Genomic DNA, 17,599 nt, shown 5'->3' with positions numbered 1-17,599 from the left:
AACCATTGCGAAGGCTCCCTCACACTATCTGAGGTACTTAAAGCCCTCAGAGGCATGGCTCATGGCAAAGTTCCCGGGTTGGATGGGCTCCATAGGGAGTTTTATATGAAATTTTGGGATGTCATTGGTCCTGATCTCGTTACTGTCCTCAACTCTTGCTTTTCTTCTGGTTCTCTTTCCCTCTCGCAGCGCAGAGGGGTAATTACACTTGCTTTAAAAAAAAGGGGATCGCCTCGATCCTGGTAATTGGAGACCCATATTACTTCTGAATGTCGATTACAAACTAGCGGCACGAACCATCGCTGGTCGCCTTCTTCGTGTCATTCATTTAGTTGTTAATCGTCACCAAACATGTGGGGTTCCTGGTCGATACATTGGGGAGAACGTTGGGCTTCCTAGAGATGTTGTCACCTACGCAAAGTCCTCTGGGACTCCCATTGCGGTTCTCTCCTTAGATCAGAAAAAGGCCTTCGATAGAGTTGACTGGGGTTTTATGCGGTTCACCTTACTGACTATGGGTTTCGGCCCCTCTTTTATTTCCAGGGTCGACCTTTTCTATAATTCAGTTCAGAGCGCGGTAAATATCAACGGCCATCTAACATCCTTTTTTAGTCTTTCTCTTGGTGTTAGGCAAGGGTGTCCACAGTCGCCCCTCCTATATGTACTGGTTTCAGAGGTTTTGGCCTGTAAAATTCCCGTATCTGTAGGTTGAGTCTCCCGGGTTGTCCCCCTATATCCCCCATCTCTCAATATGCGGATGACAATCCGTTAATTTTAACATCTGACGATGCCATCAAGGCCGCTCTCGAGGATTATTCCCTGTTGGAAAAGGCTTCTGGTTCGAAACTGAACATTGCAAAGTCTAAGGGTCTTTGGTTGGGCGGGTGGCGCAGCCGTACTGATCACCCCCCCCCCCCCCCCTCGTCCACTTTCACTGGTCAGCATTAAGCCTCAAGATCCTCGGCATCTTTTTCGGCCCTGGGAATCTGGACGAAGAGAACTGGCGCCCACGCATTAATGCGGTGGATCGTGTTCTCCAGTCCTGGCGTTCTCGCCCCTTGTCATTTACCGGCAGGGTTTTGGTGGTCAATGCCGTCGCCCTCTCCCGGGTTTGGTATGTGGCTTCCCATGTCCACGTGCCGGCCTGGGTGGGGAAACAACTCTCTCTTTTGGTTTTCTCTTTTTTTTGGTCTGGTAAACGCGAACTCGTTGCGCGCTCTTCTGTGTCGCAGCCTCCTCTGCTTGGTGGTTTCTCAGTAGTTGACGTAAAATACAAAGTATGGGCTCTTCTTGGTCAATGGGTCAAGAGGTTCGCCTCCTCTCCATCTGGTTGTTGTTCTTTTTTGTCCTTCTGGTTTCTCTCGTCCTTCGGAGTCCCCCCCTAGTAGTTTTCTCCCGCCCCTTCTCATTTGACCACCGAGTCTTGCCGCGCTTTTATCAATCCTTAGTCTTGGCGTGGCGTGGGTTCAACGGCTCCTTTGCCCCGTCCAAGAATTATTTGGTTATTGGGTCTTCTCTCACCTGTACTCCGGTTGCAGAGATATCTACTAAATCTAGCTATCTCTACCTTCTCTCCGAGAACACGACTCCACCGCATTGCATAGAAAAATTTCAAGATTTGTATCCCTGTCTGGACTGGCCTGCAACATGGCGCTCCCTGTCGCTCTTCAACTTGGATCACAAAGTCATCGATCTCAACTGGAAAATAGCACACGGCGTCCTTTATACTGCCCAGCGTCTCTCTTCCTTTGCTCTGACTGTCCCATTACCGTGTTTCTGTGGCGCCTCGGTAGAGTCACTTGAGCACTTGTTCTTCTCCTGTCCATTTGCTCAAAGTGTCCTCTCCTAGGTGCAGTCTCTCATGTTTTGCTACTCTCATATGTGTCCTGTTCTTTTTCCCCGTCATGTAATCTTTGGTTTCCGCTCTGATGAGCTTGTTGCCATTCCCCACATTTTTGTCTAGACACGCAACGTTTCTAGGTTTTGTATCTGGCAATCTCGTAAGTAAGTAAGTAAGTAAGTAAGTAAGGACTTTATTTATAGAGGGGGACACGTATCAGCTGAAAAGCTGACAAACCTGTGGGCCTCTAACTAGATTATACAGCATTACAAAAAACTGATAAGTAAATAAATATTTATATAATTACAAAATTCTATGATAGAAATAGCAGGATATATTAAAAATATTCAGAAAGATAAAATCAATTTATAAAAAATTAAAATTAGATAATGTGCTATTGCTTAATATTGTTTCAAAGTTGTCCAGGTTTTTATATGAGCTTATAAAATGCTTTTTCACAGCTGTTTTGAATAGTTTTATACTGGGCTTATTTTTGATATCACGAGGAAGGCAGTTCCATAACTTAACTGCGTCAACACTGAATGCCTTGCCACCATCGTTATTTCTTAGGTATTTGGGACACACTAAATTTAAATTGCCATGTCTAGTAGACCTATTGTGTACAGAACTGTTCGTCTTGAGCAAGTCTCTGATGTAAATCGGAACATCGCCTTTAAGGCTCTTAAAAATCATTGTACACTTATTTAGTTTGATTTCATCAAAAAAAGGCAACCAGCCTAGTTTACTAAAGTTTACAACACTTCTAGAATGAGTCCACTCCAAGAATTACTCGGGCAGCCCTTTTCTGTAACCTTAGGAGACAGTGGAGTTCTTTAGCGTCGCAGATATTCCAAACCATGCTCCCGTACATAAGGAAGGGTTTAATCAAAGCGTTATAGTATAAGAGTCTTTCTTTTATTGGAAGGTATCTCTTTATATTTTCAATAAACCAATAGCTGAGAAAGCTTGGCCGTTAGGCTAGAAATGTGGTCACTAAATGTAAGATCTTGATCGAGTGTTACACCAAGCAATTTATAAGAAGTTACTTGTTCTATTTCGGCCCCATCAAGGGTCACTGACAGGTGATTGCCATCAGCTAATGATGAATGTAGCCTCTTTCCGGTGATAAGTAATGCTTTGGTTTTAACGGCGTTTAGGACCATCCCATTTTCGCTAGACCATTTACTTAATTTTATCCATGTATTCTTGAAGACGTCGTTCCAATTCCAAAGGTGCATTATCGATATTAGCGCTGGCTTTAAATGTGGTGTCATCCGCGTAAGCATGGATAGTTGAGTCCGATCCAACAGCTTCGGGAAGATCATTGACGAAAATTAAAAAAAGTAGAGGTTCTAATATGCTACCTTGAGGAACTCCATTGGTTAGCGTAAGTTGTGACGAAGTCGAGTTATTTACAGTAACACACTGTTTGCGATTGAGTAGATAGCTCTGCAATAGCTTTACAACATTATCTGGAAATCCATATGATCTTAACTTTACCAGGAGAATGTCATGATTGATCAAGTCGAATGCCTTGCTATAGTCCACAAAAACTAAGCCGCTGACGTTGTTCTTATCAAGGTCAAGAAGGACTTGGTCCAGAAGAAACAACAAAGCAGTATCCGTGGAGTGGTTTTTACGGAACCCTGATTGGAAGCGGTATAAAAGTGAATTTTCTGCTAAGTAGGTGTTCACAGCATTGAAGATTTGTCTTTCAAAGACTTTAGAAAGAACAGGCAAAATACTAATAGGACGATAGTTTTGAATATCTTGCCTGTTTCCTTGATTCTTGAATAGAGGTTTAACCTTTGCTATTTTCCATTGTGAGGGAAATGTACAAGTTTCAATACAGTGATTTATAATTTTAGCTATGGAGCATGATATTTTAGGAGCTGCAATCCTTAGAACTCTGGCACCAAGCCCATCAATTCCCGTTGCTTTGTATGTAGGTATACTTAGAAGATAATCGTTAACCTCACTAGGAGTTATTTGCGGAATAAGATTCTCAATTTGACTGTTAGATTTGTCTGGTGGACCAGGAAGAGCATCATAATGAAGTACAGGTGCCGCCTTTATGAGACGTTTATATACATCAACGAAGAAGCGGTTAAAGCGTTCAGCGATTGAATGGTCATCCTTTATCAAGTTGTTATTTTCGTCAGCAATAGGGACGGAGTCGTCGTTATTCTTTGTGTCTTTAGATAGGTCTTTAATTAAAGACCAAAGTTTCTTTGGACATTTTTGATTTTTACTGAACTGAGTTTTAACGTACTGTTCCTTCGCATTTCTTAGTTTCCTCGTCACTTTGTTTTTAACCAGTTTAAAAGCAGACCAATCTTGCTCATTTTGTGTTCTCCTGGCCCTCTTTAGAAGATTATCGCGTTTATTTATTTCGTTGTATAGATCATTAGTGAATCATTTCGGCTGATTGATTTTCTTCACACTCTTGGACTTCAAAGGTGCGTGATTATCAAGAATGTCATTAAAGATTTTGTACCAAGATTCAACAATGTCATCGGCATCTCGAAAAACAAAGGAGATATCCCAAGGGGCTTCTCTTAGGTCTCGCAGAAAGCACTCTTTGTTGATTTTGTCGATATTTCTGTATTTGATTTTGGAATGTTGTTTACGTTGTGCATCCATGGTTTTGTAGCACCTCAAGATGGTGACCGGAAAGTTATCGGAAAGTCCAGATTTACCTATGGATACTTCTCTAATTCTAGCTGGATGACCAGAATAAATATGGTCTAAGCACGCATCAGAGCCAGGTCTTGTTACCCCCTTTACCATCTGCGTTAATCCAAGACTGTTCAGTGCCTTTGCGAGACAATGTTTTGAATAACAGGTGAAATCAATATAATCCAAATTGAAGTCTCCCAGAATAATCAATTCATTGTTTTGGAGATGGCATTTTCAATATTTTTACCCAAGCTCTCATTATAATCTTTGTTGGCTGAAGGTGGACGGTAAACACCAGATATCAAAATCGGTCTCTTTGATTTATGAGGGCAAATTTGAAGCCAGAGAGTTTCAAGGTCATCCAGTTCCAAATCTCTTCGACGTAAAGCCATAACTGTTCGAGGTGAGCATTAGCGATACTTCTTCCAATTTGGTGTCGGTCAGTCGTTGGATTTTCCAGTGGCAGAATGATAAACCTCTGAAGCCTACAGGAGGTTGAAGATTATTAGGTCCTGGACTGACGGAAATATCGCCAGATAGAAGAATACACAGACAAAATTGTAAAATTAAACGAGACTTACCTGTAAGTTGAAGTTTGATTGAGATTCTATCGAGTCACCAACTGCACCAAGGGATCACATGAGATTGCCTAGCGCATGCGCAACATCAGTATTAAAAGCCGAAATGTGAATGTGAACAATGTATAGTAGTGTTACCTCAGAAGAGAGGTATAAAACATAATGGGTGGGCATACTAAAGTCATACCCTTACAAACCAAGGGTGGATATGTGATCCCTTGGTGCAGTTGGTGACTCGATAGAATCTCAATCAAACTTCAACTTACAGGTAAGTCTCGTTTAATTTTACAATTCTATCTCGTCACCACTGCCCCAGGGATCCCATGAGACTTTAAAGCCACCATTCACATGAGGAAGATACATATTCCCCACATACACAGATAATATCGAGTAGGAAATTTATGCCTTTATTGACATCTAACATGAACACTCATGACACTGTTTCATATGTATATTGCAAGGATACTTTCTGGATTACAGTATTAGATAAAGCTATTGTCTCAAGTGTACAACACCATTCTATCTGGGAATTCAGAATTAGAAGCTATGAAAAAATAACAAGGCATATTCAGTAGTCTCATTTTTGTAAACAGTAACTCATGTGTGTCCACCAACTGACACTGTCTCACCTAAGACACTACAGCGTAGATGTAAAGAAACATTTGAAGCTGCCAAGAAGATTCATGGAGAAACAATTTCCAATAAAAGACATGCACTTGATGGTCTCTTCCACATCATATCTAAAAAGTGCAAAACCAGTGTTCTAGGTGATTGTATATTATCTAACAGTAAGGTTACAAATTATATCATCAAGCAATGTAAAAAAGAACAGTTGGCAGAATTTGAATGTTCAAAAGATAATGTATTGCGTAGCATAGCTACTTACTATACATCTGGGGTAATGGGGTAAAGGAAATACCAAGCTGTGAGGCTAGCATCATCAATGAAGTCTAGTGATGCTAAGAGGGGGGGTGGGGGTAAGACAGCTATTAAGTTTATTGTCAAACTGCCCTATACCAAAACTTCTTACTTACAATTCTCTTGTAAATGAAATTAAGAGGATTGATGTAGGAAAGGTCTATTTCACTGAAGAAGAATTCTCTACAGACATTAATGATGGGAATATTAATGGGTGCTTTAGAGACTTAAGAGAGTATTTGCCCCGACTAGCAAAATTTTATTTGAACATGCAGGGGAAACGCAAAGGTGCATTAAAATGGTTTGGAGAAACAGAGGGTAGGTTTCTCGTTGTATTTGGGGGGATGGATGCCCTTTTGGTAAAAATGAATCTGCTTGTTCATTCCTTATCAGCTTTCTTAATGTTGGAAAGAGAGTGGCACCCAGCAGTGACAATTTTTTAGTCCTTGGGGGTAATGTAGAGGAGACCTCCCTTGTTGCGAAAAAAGTACATAAACTTTGTATGTAAACAAATTAGGGATCTAGAGGGATGTGTATTCGAAATTAATGGTTTACATGTGTCATTTCATTTTGAAGAGCTTCCTTATGACATGAAAATATTAGCAATGCTTGGTGGAGAGCTTAGTAATTCTGCTACATTCTTTTCAACTTTTGCAAATGTAAGTACAAAAGACTATACTGATTTAGGGGGGACATTTGGCTCCAGTCCTTCATGTAAATGGAAGCCCTGGCAGTATGCCAATAGACTTCAAGATGCTAAGGCTGTAAGGCCTCACTGAAAGGAAAACCTTTGTCAACGAGAATCAAGAGGTCTAAGGTTACTGATTTTATAGCTCGTCAAAAGAGCCGTCAAGAATATATTCCTTTGGTGGGTAAATTAATTGATAAAGCTCATGTAGAGCCTCCTCACCTCAAAAATAATGCCTGGGAGTATTTTTTCAAAGTGCTGTTGAAGGAGGCAGTGGGTAAGTCCTACATACTATCAACATGCAAAACATTTGCAAAGGTTCCAAAGGATACCTCTTTGGAGAGACTGGTCACTGCATTTAAATGTGAAGTGAAGGCTGGTTGCCTAGCTAAAAAGGCCCGTAAATGGTTTGACGAAACACAGGGTAAGCAAGGGGATTTGCAGTATCGCTTTACAGGAAAAGAGTCACGGTTGTTTTGTCACAACTCTGTAAGGTTGCTGACATTTTTGAGGCAGGACAATGACAGTCCAAAACAAAGACAGAATTTGCTTTCCCTAGCTTAAATTGGCGTAAGACTGAGGGATTTGTGCTCAATCATCAACCGATTTGAAGTGGAAGATACTCATCTTAAGCAACTTCAGCAATTAGCAAAAGAGTACTATTGTGCCAATGCACTACTGTTACCCACCTCAGTAAATCCCACTATCTGGACCATTGGCCATGCTGTGCCTGCTCATGCCAGGCAGGTCCATGATAAATATGGTCAACTAAGGTCTTTTAACCGTAACAATGGAGGGCAGAGAAGCCAAACATGTAGCTTTACAGAAGTTAAGTGCAAACACTACATACCAACATCGATGGGCTGAAATTTTCAGGCATGAATTTATTATGTTGGTTTGGTTACCTGAGTGGCATCATGAACCTTGTTCTTACACTCCTAGTAAAAATGTTTACATTCCTCAAAGAGTTTTTAATGACAGTAACAACTGCTACTGTGGACTACATAAAGCTGATCCCACTGATAAGAGCTGCTGTTTATATAGTGATCACCTCATGACACTGTTTCACAAAAGTGTGAAAGAAGGGAAAATTGCTGCAGGATTATCCTAGTTTCAAAGAGTGTTAATACAATCAAACAAAGGTGAAGTTAGGTACGTGAATTGATAAATGAAGTCACCAAAAGAGTGCTTTTAGAGCATGCAGTTATTGAAATTAACTGTTGTTTCCTATTTTAATTCACTGAAAACTCAGCATTTTAATCAGTAAATCAGTTGTATAACAAATGAAGGGAAATAAATTAATTTATGATATTTTGCCGTGATTTAACGCAAGACACAAATGACCTTTATAAAGCACTGATCATATCTTACAAAAGGGCCTGTAAGAGAAAAACTATAATTTGAAGGCTTAGATATCGTGACACAATCACAAAAACCACACTGGAAGTCTGTGCAGGCCTGTTTTTTACTTCCTTTTAACTTTACGGTAAGACACTTGTGATTGCTTAAAGGAAAATGATAAATATAACAGCGCTGTTGCTATGAAAACAGTGAACACATACATGTAATTATAAAAGACTTTGAAAAGTTTTGTGTGCAGTGATCAATTCAACCCCTAGTTGAAAGGCTGCACAAAACTAATTTTGTTAAGGTTTACAGTCTATCTTCTATGTGAATGGTATTCTATCAGAAGATAGCCATTAAAAGTTTCTATAGTTTCACTGTCAATAATAGCATAACAATACAGTCACATAGCTATTGTATACATCAGCTATAAGTTAATTGTATGAAAACACTCAAAAATAGTTTGTATATTTCACAATAAAATCAAAAAGAGAAGGTAATTTGATGCCTTATATTTGTTATTACCCATGAAAACTGTATCCAAACTCATTCCAACAGCCATAATTGCAAGCGAGAGTTACCTGCTTTCGCTTGCGATTATAGGCTAGTACAAAAGGCCTCTCCCTGCTCACAAGCACCTCTGCCTTAAAGCCTTTACGTTTCCCCCAAATGTTTTTTTTAGCTTTCTGAAAACTTCACTCCTAGGGAGGCCAGAAAACTTCGAAAAATCACGGAGGAGACGATTTCTTTGGCAGTATTTTATTGTACTTTCCTCCACTGAAACTCCAAATGTTGAAGGTGCCCCTTGCACAGACTTCATCATTCTATCAAATACCTCTTGAGGGAGGTCACGCTTTACCTCTATGGTCCAGGGATTTGAAGCCTTTGGGTTTGCGGACGTTCGCCTCCCTATCCTATTTAGCCATATCAGAACTTCTGATGAGATCATGGGCCAGGCTGGGATGGAAGACATTAGAGCCCTATCCATACCATGAGTCTCCATCTTCGTGTAGACATTCGTTAATGACTGACAAACTGCCTCCTTAAAATCCGAAAAAAACGGAATGGAAGGCCGTAGAACATTAAATTCACTTATATCGACCTCTCCAAAACATCCGCGAAACTAACTTCCAAGCCTTCACCTTCCACGATCTCTACACTTTCCACAGAAACTTGTTCAATAATATTTACTCACGGGAAAAGCATTATCTCCTAGTCGCCAATTTGTTTAGGGAATGTCCGCTGATTTGACCGCGGTAGCCAAATGGGGACTTTTTCGAGACAGCTGACCCGGCGTGTTACGTTTGTCTGAGGCTCTTCAGAAATGCCAGATGATACTGCAGTAAGTAAAGTGAGGTAAAGTGGCGACTTTATAAAGTTGTAGTTTAGCGTAAGTGGGTATAAGTTTTCTTACACGACTTAAAACTCCTATCTGTTGACTTGCCTTTTTACAGACTAAGGTAATATGATCCAGCTTTTCAAGCTTGAAATTGTTTTATAAATTTCGAATACAAGGACGGACTCAACCATGTAGAATTTCATCATTGTTCGGATGATTGCTCGTTCTTAGCGCTCTGGAATTGCGAGCTTCAAAGAAAAAAGGAAATGCAAACGTTTAAGCAAGGGAAATGACTGTTGTTACTTTTGAGGAGAGTTTTACAGGCTCACGAATCCTCTCCCCTCCCAATAAAAAAAGTATCAGTTATTGTTTATTACTTTGGATAAAGCTAATGTTATCTGCTTGTTATCATGTTTTAGTCCTCTGGAGTTAACGCCTTTAAGGGTAGATACCGGTAATAATGAGGTCATTATGGAGCAAATTACCGATCGACTTCCGGTCCTCCTAATTCACAGCGATTACATCAGTTAGTTTTTTTGTCGACGATCATGCAAATCACAACAGCTAGAAAATGAAAAGTTCACGAAGACAATTATACAGTAAATTATACACTAAATACAGTAAATCACGCACAGATAGCTTAACGTTTAAAGAAAGAAGCTTCAGTTGTACTGCGGTCGATCTTGTCTTCAAAATCTAACCGAAGAGATGACCACTGACGCCTGACGTCTCCTGTAAAACAGAGTAAACTGTTTCATTTTTGGAAGCTCAAATCCATTATTTGTTATACTGAAATGTTTGACGTGCAAAACCGATTCCGATAACACCTTCGCGACGTGGAAAAGAATGACAAGGACACATCGAAACCAGTCGCTAGACACTTCAATTTACCTAATCATTCTAAGCAACATATGGCAATCTGCGGTCTTTCCTTACACTTAGGTAGCACGGAAAGCCGTAAAACTCTTGAACAAAAGTTAATCTTTCAAACCGGCAGTCTAAATCCCACAGGGATCAACGAACGCTTTTCATTCCACTAATTTATTCGTGTTTTTCACGTTGCCATGTTCCCACCAAAAACGTAGCTCAATTTTTTGCTTTTAAAAGCACACACAACCCACAATTCCTCTTTTCGCTCCGACGAGGGGCTAACGCTCAAAACGTCAGCTTTTGTAATCGTTACGGTGGCTAATTTACCATTTCAACTTTGTTGATACATCCAAATTATTTCGTTACCCCCACCGACGTAACCCCAAACAGTTTCTTTAGAAACTATCAGCCTTTATTCAAAATATATTCACCTATTTTTGTTAATATTTTTGTCAACAAAATTGCACACACTATGAAAAGAAATGTTCAGGAAGACAATGCGTCGATCATAACACACAGATAGCTAACCGTTTCAAAAAAGCTCCAGTTGTATTTTGATCGATCTTGAAATGAAAATCTAACCATTCCAGAGAGGTGAGTACTAAAGCCTGACGTTACTTGTTAAAAAGAGAAAAATGTTTCATCTTGGAAGCTTAAATCCATCATTTCCTATAGACGTCCTAAACCGAATAGATTCACTTATTTTCGTTAGTATTTTTGCCATTGATTATACAAATCACATCCTGAGTAGGAAATGAAAAGTTCGCGAAGACATTCAGAGTTAATTTTCACGCACATACAGCTTACCGTTTTAAGAAAGAAACTTCAGTTGTACCGTGATTCTTATTGTATAGAAAATCCAACCGTTTAAAGCAATGGAGACTGAAGCCTGATGTTCTCTGTTAAACAGAGTAAAATATTTTGTTTTTACTTGCTCAAATCCATGTAACTTTTTTTATATGTTTGACGTACAAAATCGAAATACATTCACTCGACATGGAACAGCTAATTATTCTGACTAAACTGCTGAGCACCTCTCTATATCTTCCTCCTAAAGTTTTGACTTTATTCATTCTTCCGTGATTATTAATTTTTACTTTGAATTTTACGAAGTCGCGTGAAAACCGAAGAGTTAAGGCCTGGCTATCTCTTGTAAGATTAGAGAAATAAATTCTTTTTCGTTTTGAAATTTTGCGACGTGAGTGTCATTCGTTTACCTCTAGTACATAATGAATGTTCTTAGGTAGAGGAACAATCGATAGTAATCGATCAGTTCCTATTCAAATTAGACGTAGCTATAAACCTTCCTCATACCCCTTGTACTCACACTGTGACCAGACGACTCCTGTAAAATAGAGACAAATTTTCCATTTTTGCATACTCACCCGTAATAAACGTTTGAAGTACAAAACCAAAATGCATTCACTTTAATTGAAACATTTGATCATTTCGGCAAAATTGCTTAATAGCTCTTAATATCTGCCTTTCCGAGGAAGAGAAAAGTCTATGAATTTCATCATTACTTCCTCAAGTTTTCCCCTCGAAATTCTGCATAAGCTTGGCTCACCAACACGACATTTTGGCAGTTGACTTCATTAGTTGAGCTTACCTCTAAACAATTCGGACCATATTCACTGTAGGTAGTGTCGGTCTACACCCTCGGTCGATGTATTAGGGACCTTAAAAAAAACAAGAGATCTAATTTGCAGAACAATAGCTTAGCACGTGCAATTTTGAAACTTTGTGCATTTCTTAGCCGTCCTATGCAAAACAACATCGTGAAATCGCCAAAATTTGCGTCGTCTGCGAACCGAAAGCGCGACGGCAAATTATTTTAATTTCCATTTGGAACTCAACGCTACTTTTATACGTCATGCTGAAGTTGAGCTGTGGCACCGTATGAGACAGTAAGCTCATGCAGCCATTATTGAAATTCTAACTAAGAGTAGAAATTCATTTTTAATCGAAGTCTTCCTTGGCGTCGCCGTCCTGACTGCTTAAGGTCCCAATGCAAGCACAAGGGGAGACAGTTATACCAATAGTATGACGGGGAAACTTAAGAAAAGGCGTAGGGTAAATTGTAATCTCTCCCAAAGGAGAGCAGCGAACCTTAGAATAAAGGGAAAACCTTTGGAGGTTTATGTCACTTTTAAGGAACTTTTTTGTTTCAAATTATCGTAATTCGAGGTTGAGTCCCGCACTAAGTGCGATTAAATTTAAGGTCCAGTCTACTATACTCGAGGAAAATTGTTCGAATGAATGATTTTCCGGACTCATTCAGAAACAAAAGAATTTAGGGAGCGAAACCGTGATTCAGATAGCAACTGAAGTCGAAAATTTAAATACAAACCATAAATTAAAGTCATGCTGCGGTCCATTCTCCCTCGGACAAAATTTGTAAATAGCATTTCCAAATTATTTCTAAAAAGTAACAAACGTTTTCCTACCAAACTGGAAATAGAAATTTCGGAACGAATGTTTTCCGCTTACACTAGAGAGGTCAACGGCGGCAGAGACACTTGAAAGGGTCTTAATCATGTGCATACCAAGAGCTTAAATATACCGACAAAAAATTCAAATAGCATTGATGTTATTTTTTTCGAAAAGCTCAGTTTGCACCTTGTTTTCCGCCACCAGAGTTTTATAATTCACTCATTTCAAAAATGTATTTCGAAACTCTCAGGTCCCCTTTCATTCAGCATGGGAAAGACAGGGCCCTGGGGAAAAATAGGAATGAACAACAATAACTCAGTCTAATGTAAGTGACTTAATTTCGGAATTGTTGTGTACATGTAATCAGTGTACGAAGAAGTAAGTCCGCAAGGTCTTTGCAGCAGATAAGTCGAGACGCAATCGAGGGTTTACTTTCGAAAGTTCTTCTAGCCCGCCGAGTATTTAGTCCTCTATGATTTTCTCAGATAAGAGGTTCAGAAAGCTCCGAAGACGTGATTTCACAACCGTGTTTACCTTACTCTCATCTAAATACGCCTATCGAACAATGAGAGCGCACGTATTATCTTCAATATTTTTAAGAGGAAAATAGCGTTCATTCCGAAACTGACCCTTGGCGGAATACATTAGGAATTTATTTTTGTAATGATTTTTCTTAAATCTATTACAAGTTCTTGGTCAAAGGAGGCAAGTAGGAAAGCGAGTTGGCCAAATTGTGGAAACTTCAATCTGAATGAATAATTTGTTCCATGCCGCTTCCTTATATAACTGCAAGATAATGTGCACCTTTTATTTGGTCTCCACCGAGGAGGACCCCAGAAGTAAAAAAGCTAAAACAGCATGCTAACCCACGCTCTAACCCCAAAATCTAACCCACGCTCTAACCAATTGAGCTAACCGCCCCACGGTTAGCTTAATTGGTTAGAGCGCCGGAGTTCGAGGGTTCGAGCCCCGGCCCGGACTCATGGTCTTAAAATAACTGAGGAGAATTTGCTACCTTTCTATAATATCAAGAAATGGATAGATATTCTAGTCTTCTCGGATAAAGACGAATAAACCGTAGGCCCCGTTTCCTGCAGGGTTAGGGGTAGGAAACGTTACTTCCTCACGCACGAGACTACTACTCGGCGAAGCTAATAAACTAAAGTATGTACAAGGGGATCAATTTTTGCTGGCCGCGCGCAAATTTTTATGTAGTGAACCAGGATTCAAAACAACCCCTTAAATCAAGTGAAATCGGTAAAATAATGACACCAGGAGCAAACAACACACGTATGGAACAAGATGAGCCATTTTTATTTAATATTTTCACTTTTAACTATCTCTGTGGATATCTTGTAGAAAATCCCATACTAATCCTTATAAATATGCAAATTGTGTTCCTTGTGTGGTTCTCAAAGAGAGCTTGGGCCGCCTGTGTGAAGACTTGATCGATTTTCGTGAAATTTCGCCCAAACAATTAAGAGATAATGAGAAACGAAACTGTGTCAGGAAATTTTGATATTTAAAATATTTTTCAAGTGGTGTCCATTTACGAAACACGCTTCGCATATTTTACGCTGTTTCAATTTCAGATGCGGATATCTAGACAACCACTCCCAATCAGAATATCAGAAAAGCCTGACACACTTTTGTTGATTGATGCCTTGTGAATAAGACTGTACAGCCATTTTGCTCGTGCTGCGGGATGTATCCCCAGCTTATTCGTTTTCCGGTGAACCAGCAACTATCTCAACCTTAACAAATAACAAGTTAAATATTTTGGTAGCCGTAAATCTTTGATGCATTTTAAACTTTGTACACTAGAAACACAATATGCCAACTAAAATGTCAAAGTTGACCGGTGAACAAAATTGCAGTCCTTTTGATTTACATCGGCTTTCCGGGCACCAAATTATCTTTTTGCCACCAACACATATCATGTAAGTCGATAAGTGTCAAGCCATAAAAGAGCAATCATTTTGATCGATCTTTCTTTAATATTTAAACAAATCCAACAAAGCAAATCGAATCTGGTACATTGTGGTAGTTTGGAAAATATAGAATGCCGGAATTCGGAACTGGAACCGTAATACTTGGAGTACGTGGAATACCTGGAATTCCCGGAATGACCGAAAAATAATAAATTTTTAAAAAAATAAAAGTAAATAAATAAATAAATAAATAGGAATATTGATGATTAAAAATTGATGAAAAACTCACAACTTAATTAAATAATTTAATACGAAATATTTCTCTGAGGGTTCCAAAAAAAAGAAAAAAACACATACCGGCACTGTTCATGGAGATGCACGTATTAGAAGTAAAAAAAAGTCTGCGTCAGGCCAGTAGCCCATACAGCCTAAGCGACGAAATATTTCTACTCTCCCTTCCCCCTGGATGGGATGCTAATCCATCACATGGTTTCTCCCCGTTTTAAATTCGCCTCCACCCGTTTACACACCTGTAGGATGTCTAGGGCGCCATGACCACTAGGCCGCCACGCTTTTCCCGCCGGAATCACTGCAGAAGATTAAACAAAAAGCAATATCTCCAATTAGTTTAATAGTTCAATTGTAAAAAGCTCCAGACTATTACAAATTAATACTCTAGTTAATTAATTATTAACCACACATTGGGAGCTATCAAAGCTGCAACCATTAAGACCAGCCGTCTACAGCTAAAATTGAGAGATCGTCAGTTACTCGACATATTTTCGCGTCTATTATAAATACCTTGAATAAATACCTTGAATATATACCTTTAAATATATATCTTGTACTGATGGATTCTTCTAAACAAGGTATATATTCAAGGTATTCATAATAGACGCGAAAAGGTGTCGAGTAACTGACGATCTCTCAATTTTAACTGTAGACGGCTGGTCTTATTGGTAGCTGCTTTGATAGCTCCCAATGTGTGATTAATAATTATTTAAGGTAAAGTATTAATTTGTAATAGTTCAGAGATTTTTAAACTAATTGGAAATATTGCATTTGTTAAATCTTCTGCAATGGTTCCGGCTGAAAAAGCGTGCAGGCCTAATGGTCATGGCGCCCTGGCTAGACATCATCTATAGGTGTGTAAATGGTGGAGGCGAATTTAAAACGGGGAGTAACCATGTGATGGACTAGCATCCCATCCAGGGGGAAGGGTAAGTAGAAATATTTCGTCGCTTAGGCTGTATGAGCTACTGGCCTGACGCAGACTTTTTGTAATTCTAATACTGTACGTGCATCTCCATGAACAGTGCCGGTAAGTGTTTTTTTTTTTCGGGACCCTCAGAGAAAATTATCGTATCCAATTATTCAATTAAGTTTTGAATTTACCATTAATTTTTAATCATCAATGTTCTTATTTATTTATTTATTAATTTACTTTAATATTTTTTAAATTTGTTATTTTTCGGTCATTCAGGGAATTCCGGGTATTCTGAGTATTCCGGTTCCGGTTCCGAATTCCGGCATTCCATATTTTCCAAACTACCGGTACATTGTTGACAGCAGGGCTACTTATCTAACGAATGATATCAAAAAAGATATCAATTTGCAGATGTCTTCTCGGTTTGTCACAGCAGCAATGCAAAGTCAGCTAATTAATTATGCAAAAAATGCAGGAAATGGGGGTTTTTCCAGTCAGAGGAGCCTGTGCTTCTATTCATGGCAGAAGAATTGTACACAATTTTGTGAACACTTTTGGGAAAGTTCCAAAATGAATGTATTAATTGTTCTAAGATCGTATGTAAATGCGGACGGCTTATCTAACGTACCTCGGGCCCCCACCCTCGTGTAAACAGAACTATAATTGAATAACCATCACATATCCTCAAGGTGGCTCCAACAGCATCAGGAAAGCCCAAGTTCACGCAAATTCGTATAAGCAATAATCATTAAAACCCAAGGGTGTCTTCTTTTGGGATCCAGATCAGGATTTTTTATTCGAGATCACTCGGATCATGATGCACCAAACATTCAGCCGATCAGAACACATTAGGGATAAGTGTAGGTGAATGGTTGAGAGCATCTTTTGTTTCTTTGACAACATTCGGTGTAATTTGCACATAGCCTGAAGCAGCCTCGCAGTGGAAACCACCACTAGAATCCATTTATTTCGAGAGCTGTCTCAACAAAGTTTGATGCGAAGTCTCGGCAAAGTTTGCCTTCTTCTAGTAAGCTTATCTCCATTATAATTCTATTTTTAAGAGCGCACCCCAAATGTAAAACTGACGTGACTGGTTCTTGCTTATCAACATTTATTTCAAAGAACGCATAGTTGTGTAGCTGTATTGTATGTGTGGTTTTGTCCTCTTGCGAGTTACGTATCAAACTGGTTTGGATGATTCCGAACTCGAGACAATTTCCTTGTGCAGTTGCTTTCGCAGTTTTTGCTTTCTCGCTACCACTTGCAGAACTTCTACTCGGTATATTTAAGTAAATTATAATTGATCAACCACCTCCAATTTTTTTCTTATACATTCCTCACGGGAAAAATTGCCAATATGAAGCAAAGTTTGGCAAGACTTCCGCGCAGCCCCCAAAAAGACATGGACAGTGAAAACGATAGTTTCGGCTTAGTTTTAAAAAGGTATGGGGAGATGTTTTGCAATGATCATTTCACCATAAACTTGCAGATTTGTTGGCGAGCCGCCGAGCCACTCTCCTATATATTTACCACGTTCTTACAGCATATATATATTTAGCACGTGCTTAAGGCACTAAAGCCACTGCCGAGCCAGAAAGCTTTAAAAACGGGAATCTTGAAAATGGGGAATCTCTAAACACGGGAATCTTTAAAAGCAAAGATCTTTAAAAGCGAAAATCTTTAAAATGGAGAATCTTTAAAAGCGGGAATCTTTAAAAGTGAGAATCTTTAAAAGCGGGAATCTTTAATTAATTAAAAACGTAACAACTTTT

At 39.2% G+C, this 17,599-nt stretch overlaps 2 pseudogenes; one reads left to right on the top strand and one right to left on the bottom strand.

The window, feature by feature from the left end:
* The first annotated feature begins 6,560 nt into the window (after positions 1 to 6,560).
* On the top strand, positions 6,561 to 7,851 carry LOC148717953 (uncharacterized; annotated as a pseudogene).
* A 634-nt stretch (positions 7,852 to 8,485) lies between these two features.
* On the bottom strand, positions 8,486 to 12,622 carry LOC148717952 (uncharacterized; annotated as a pseudogene).
* Positions 12,623 to 17,599: the final 4,977 nt, after the last annotated feature.

The sequence above is a fragment of the Stylophora pistillata genome, chromosome 13 (genome assembly GCF_964205215.1).
Source record: "Stylophora pistillata chromosome 13, jaStyPist1.2, whole genome shotgun sequence".
NCBI lineage: Eukaryota > Metazoa > Cnidaria > Anthozoa > Scleractinia > Pocilloporidae > Stylophora > Stylophora pistillata.
This window is presented reverse-complemented; position numbering and strand designations above follow the sequence as displayed.